The sequence below is a fragment of the Diabrotica virgifera genome, chromosome 1 (assembly GCF_917563875.1).
Source record: "Diabrotica virgifera virgifera chromosome 1, PGI_DIABVI_V3a".
Taxonomy (NCBI): Eukaryota; Metazoa; Arthropoda; class Insecta; order Coleoptera; family Chrysomelidae; genus Diabrotica; species Diabrotica virgifera.
In genome coordinates, this window is record NC_065443.1 from 257,689,936 (window position 1) to 257,696,433 (window position 6,498).

The 6,498-nt window shown below is 30.2% G+C and overlaps 1 long non-coding RNA gene across 1 annotated transcript; it reads right to left on the bottom strand.

Moving 5' to 3' along the window:
- Positions 1-2,151: 2,151 nt before the first annotated feature.
- LOC126883642 (uncharacterized) lies at positions 2,152-3,399 on the bottom strand. Its single transcript, XR_007697716.1, has 2 exons — positions 3,203-3,399; positions 2,152-2,333 (listed from the first exon to the last, which is right to left on the bottom strand). It is a non-coding gene; the product is annotated as an uncharacterized LOC126883642 (long non-coding RNA).
- Between the last annotated feature and the right edge of the window lie 3,099 nt (positions 3,400-6,498).

Here is a 6,498-nt window from a genome sequence, read left to right on the forward strand (position 1 = left end):
TACTGTATATCTAGACTACAAAAACTGGCAATAACGGCCACCTTTCTATATCGGCCAATAGTTCTTTCATTTTAGTGGCCGTTACTGACAGGTTTGACTGTATTTCATTAACGTAAAGTTAACGCGTAAGTTAATATTTTATTGAATTATTTTGCTATTTGATCCCGTAATTGGTATAATGTGTCCAATATAATATATAAGCGTTCATAAAACGTCCGTATTTCGTCCAGTATGGACGTCCAAAGGACGTTCAACGTCGGACGTCCAAAGGACGTCCATATTTATTCCGTCCGAAGGACGTCCAACGTCGGAAGTCCAAAGGACGTCCATATTTATTCCTTCCGAAGGACGTCCAACATGGGACGTCCAAAGGACGTCCGTTTATAGTCCATGGACGTAAGGACCAAAAATGGACCTATTTTGGACGTCCAAAGGACGTCGTGTGCTATTAGGGTAAAAGTATAGTACACTCAAAAAAAATTTCAGCCAAATATATTCATTTTTGTAGAGTTGACTGCAATTTTTCGACAACAGCCCTTTTTTGCGGTGAGCAGCATAACAAGTCCAGTCTCATCTGAAATTTCTTGTAGTTTATACCTCTGGTTAGTGAATGAACAATGATTTTTTTATTAGATGAGGTCATTTTTGTTTTATCAAAAAAAACTACTTTAAAAATGAGAAAAATTGGGGTCAAAAATGTGTTTAAACTTATGTAAAATCTTCAAATTTCATTTTTTTTAATTCCTTCGTTCATTTACTAGCCAGAGGTATAAACTACAAGAAACTTTTTGATTTCAAATGAGACTGGACTTAGTTATGCTGCCCACCGCAAAAAAACTTAAACTCTACAAAAATGAATATTTTTGGCTGAAACTTTTTTTGAGACTACCTTAAGTACTATACTTTTACATGTTCCAATTATAAATAAAAATAAATTTTAGTTTTCGAGATATAATTTTTTTAAAAAGTCACTTTTTTTACCCATAAGACCTATGTAACCCCTTAAAAAAATGTTTGATGGCCAAGATGCATACATATATTTAGAAGGAAAGTTCCTAATTTCTGTAGTATAATACATAATACCGAAGAGGAAGTAGCTCTAAGCGCCGGACTCCACTTGCGATTTGTAGTCGTGAAGATTGAACACATTCTTTCAAATAGAAGTCAATCCATGATTATTTAGTTACAAATGGATTGACTTGTATTTGAAACAATGTGTTCAATCTTCCTGATTACAAATCGCAAGTGGAGTGCGGTGCTAATAACACCAAAGTATTCCATATATGTCCATAGAAGGTACACAGACATTGAAAAATTCCTGGAATATCCCCGAAAACACGTTCCCTGAACATCCCAGGAAAATCCTGTGTCAGCATTTTAAACATTACCTGAATGTCTTATTGGAACATTCCATGAATGTCCACGAATGTTCTTTGGACATTCAAAATATATTTTGTAGACATTCCCTGGATATACCAGAAATACAGTGATGAGCGCTCTAATAACCTGCAAAATAGCACAAAAGATGGAAAACGTATTAAGTAGTGAGATAAAAAGAAATGAAACTAGTCGAGCTGGGAAATTTAGCGATATTAACTTATACATTTAGATTGTATTGATTGTGTACCACCTTCAGACGTATCAGACGAGTTTGGAAACTACCACTGTCACAGTGACAGTTTTAGTTGACATACTCCTCTGATATGTGTAAAGGTGGGAAACAATCAATATAAAATAAAATTTAAAGGTTAATTTCGCTAAATTTCCCAGCTCGACTAGTTTCATTTCTTTTTATCTCACAACTAAATACGTTGCCCGTCTTTTGTGCTATTTTGCCGGTTATTAGGGCACTCATCACTACATCCTTGCTGATGTGACAATACCTCCTATCTGTTTTTTCATGAGTTTTGTAGGAGAGATGGAAAAACATGTTTTAAGGTCACCTCCTGTGTCCATATGTAAGTTTTGACTTGTTTTGTAGTTCATAGATAGTTTAATTTACTACAAAACAAGTCAAAAAATATCATATGAAAACAGGAGGTGACCCTAAGACAAGTTTTTAGTCTCTCTTACGAAACTCATGAAAAAACAGATAGGATGTATTATTACATCACTGACGATATGTGGCCATACCAATTAATACATCCTTGATAAATATAAACATTTTTATTGAACAAAATCTTTTCATACATTTTTTTAATGCAATTTACTGATATTCCTAAATATTTCAAAAAAATGTGTCACATTTGCTTTGTAAACCTTTCTTTTGCCTTTCGTAGCCACATATTCCGTTTCCTTCCTGGGTTTTTGTAGACCACTTCTCTCAGCTGATTCTAAAAAAAATAAAATAAATGGTAATTTTTCTATCCTTTACAATTAACAATCAGAAGAAATATTTACAGGTAATAATATGCATAAATAATAATATTTTGTATTTTGACAATGACGTCTGATTTGGAAGTCGAAAGATTAATAAAATTATTTTTTAAGTTAAATTGTGGCTTATTTCCCAATTAGAATAGTTAATTACAAAAATGCCTCAAATAACTAGCTTCAGAACAATAAATAATTCGTTTCATACCAACATTCGTCCAAAGTCAATTATACCTGTAGTATTTCCATGAAAAGATTCTTTAAGTGAATTTTGCATAGTTTTCTTTAAAATATCTCTATCAGGCCAGAACACAAATTTTTTTAACCTAAGACACATTATATACAAAGTATTTTTGAAATAAGTTGATACCGGGTAGGGTAAATACTAAACCTATATCCCAAATCTTTATAATCTAAGTTTAAGCTTAGTTTAGCTAAAGTAAGCAATACTTGATGACTTGGTGACAATACAGTATTTTGATGGTATTTGATAAATGGTGTAATATACTTTAAAGCTATTTTAAAAACATTGTAATTTGCTAAACCAGTATAATTTTTAGTTTTGGCATAATCATTTTCTATACTTTCACAAGATAAAGCTAATTTCTTAAGCTGATATTTAAAATCCTGTGTTAATGTTAATGACATAAAATGTATTTGTTAATTTTTCCATTGTAATATATGTTTGACTATTTGGCAAAATCTTGTCTTCTACACTAGCTTTTATACCAAATAACTGCTATCTACCACTAACTATCCACTGTTTCTAAATCTACTAAAGTAACAGTAATGTATCATTAATGAAAAATGTGTAAAATCATAGACCTACCTAGTATTTGTAGAATATAAGACAGTCCAGTGTCTTATAAATCATTTCAAGAGGAATAAAAAAGCAATTTTTTCTTGTAGGTACCCTTTTCTTTTAATTCTCCTTTGGTACCTTAATTCCCATTTTAGATTTTGGGGAACTCATTTCATTGTGTTTATATACCCCATATTTATTGAAGGAACCCAATCTGGATTGTTATTATCCAGGGCCCCCGTAACCAGGCGTGCAACGCGTGCGGCGCACGCGGGCGTAACCCCAAAGGGGCGCCAAACCGAAGGTTTGGTATATAATAAATATTTATTTTAAATGAGATAATCATTTTTTATATACAATTTTAATTATTTCATGAACAGCTAGAGAAATCTCAAAAATCAAATATTGTGTTATTACTGAAAATAATAATTATTCCCGTCCTGAAATGTTGAACTTACTCCGTCAAAAATATATTACCTACCTACATTTTGTTGTTCCTTCCTAATTTTTTTCTTTGAAGTAGATTGAATTACGCTTGGCATACCATCCAATCGATTTTATGTTGTAAACTAAAGCGACACTCAGAACATCAAATCACACTCCTTGACCAGCAGAAACATAAATTAACACTCATAAAACGCAACTTAGCAGTTTTACTCCAACAAAAACACAACTTACTGGATCAAGCAGTTTTACTCGTATAAAGTGAAACTTTTACTCAAATTTATGATAATTACCCTTAAGTAAACAAATACTCTATGGATTATGATTATGTATTTGACTTGAGTATCTTTTCCCTTCCCGTCTATACGTTTATTAGGCACAAGCACAAACATTATTTACTGTTACTAGTGAACGGGTAGTTTCCTGCAGTGAAATGTTTAAAATTTTATTTTATATTGGTGTTAATAATTACCTTCGACTATTATTGCAAAATCAGTTGGGTTTGTTCTGCCCTGATTTTAAACTTTTGTTTTCGTGTAAAAAATATGGGACAATCTTTTTTTATTTGTTGTTATTTTAAGTGGTGTGGAAATTAAATTAATTGTGAAAATGGTAAGTATTATAATCATTGCATAGAATAATAATAATTCATTTTAAATAGTAGTTATAATTATAATTGGGTTTCCTCTAATAAAATCCACAATTTACAATTTATTTGGAAAAAAAAATAAGAAAATAATTAAGACATTGTGTCTTCGTAACTTGGAACCATATGGGAAACTTTTTTATTATTAATTTTACGGAAAAAATTTATTCTTCATAAAATGCTTTGCATAGTCTAAAAACTAAAATGCGACCAAATATAAAATTTTGTCAATCTTATGAGTATCAAAGATATGAATTTCGATCAAGAGTACCTTATATTTCACAATATCGAAAATTATTATTATGAAAAGTTGTTTGGAATTAATTAAAAACTATGTTTTAATATGCAATTACATCTTTTAATTGAAATTGATTTTCTCAAATTACAGATACCCAACGCAATTTTCATTTATTACGAATAATACGATAACTCTTTTATTATTATTGATTAATTAATTAATAATAATAAAATAGTTATCACATTATTTGTAATAACTGAAAAGGGCTAATTATTAAAAATAAAAGATATCACATTATTTCTAATAAATGAAAAGGGCGTTGTTGAAAAGTACAAGTAATGTAAGATAAAAAGTTCTTTCTAAAAAGCTTTGCCTGGTCTAAAATCTAAGATGCAACCATCAATCCCATCAATTTTTTTCCATTATATATTAGATATATGTAAAAAATATGAGTTTCGATCAAAAGTAAAGTGCCTTTCTAGATCACAATATATTTCAATTAGAAGGATGTAATTGCATATAGAAACATAGTTCTTAATGCTGAACAACTTTTCATAATAACTTTTCAATACATATTGTGAAAACTAAACGCACTTTGCTCTTGACCGAAATTCATATTTTTTGACATACCTCGTATAAGATTCATAAAATTTGATATTTGGTGGTTGCATTCTGAGTTCTAGACAATGCAGAACTTTTTATGAAGAATAACTTTTTCTCGTAAAATTAATAATAAAACAGTTTTCCATATGGTTCCTAGTTATGTAGACACCCTGTATAAAATTTGTTTGGAAACTTTGATATGACAAAATATTATTGTTTATTTACTTAAATGTATATTTTTAATTTAATATGCAGGGTAGGGGGCTTCATTAATGTTCCAAAAATTTTAAGGGAAAAGGCGCAAAATGTCGCCTGTCAAAATTTTCAATGTGTTTTAAATGTATTCATTTCTTTCGAAGCCTGAGAAAACTGATAAGTATTTTTAAAAAATTTAAACGCAGAATGAACGATAACGTTATTGCCGAGGGCCGACAGTCCCTTAAAATAAATAAAAAGTTTCTTTTGAATTAAATGTTTGCAATTACATATTAAAAATCACACTAAATTTTCTCTTTTATTTTCACCCCTGTAACTTAATAAAACAAACATTATAGAAGTTTTCAGGGACTTTCTGCCTCAGTAATAATGTAGTCTTTCATTCTGGGTTTAAATTTTTCAAAAATATTTATTAGTTTTATACAGGGTGAGTGGGGAGGAACGCATCAAACTTTAAGACTGTATAATATACATAAAAATAATGAAAATAACTCATATGTTGCTATTCGATTTTCATTTGTTTCCGAGATACGGGGTGTTAAAATGTTTCTTACAAACTGACGATTTATTTATTGCCCTAAAACCGGTTGAGGTGTGCATATGAAATTTGGTGGGTTTTAAGACATAGTTATATTGCGCGTGTTTTGACATACAATTAAGAATTTTATATTCACCATTGCCGCGCGTACGGGTAATAGTCTGACATTTTTTAAAGATAAAAATGGTACGCCACTAAAATATTTCAAATTAAAATCTTTTCTTGAATTTCTCGTTCAATTTTTGACAACAAATCTATCTTCCCTTTTTTTCATGCGACGCTTCGTTTTCATGCAAAAAATAAAACATCTTAACGCTTACAAAGTTTTCGACGAAGTTTCTAATATGAATGTGTAGAAACCTAATTCGAATACTTTGTAAGCGTTAAGATATTTTATTTTTTGCATGAAAACGAAGCGTCATATGAACAAACATGAAGATAGATTGTTTTTTAGAAATTGAACAGGGAATTAAAAAATCATTTTTAATGTAAAATATCTCAGTGGCGTACTATTTTTTTGTTTCAAAAATTTTAGACTATTACCCGTACACGCGCCAATGGTGAATATAAAATTCTTAATTGTGTGTCAAAACATGTGCACCAACTATGTCTTAAAACCCACCAAATTTCATTTGCAC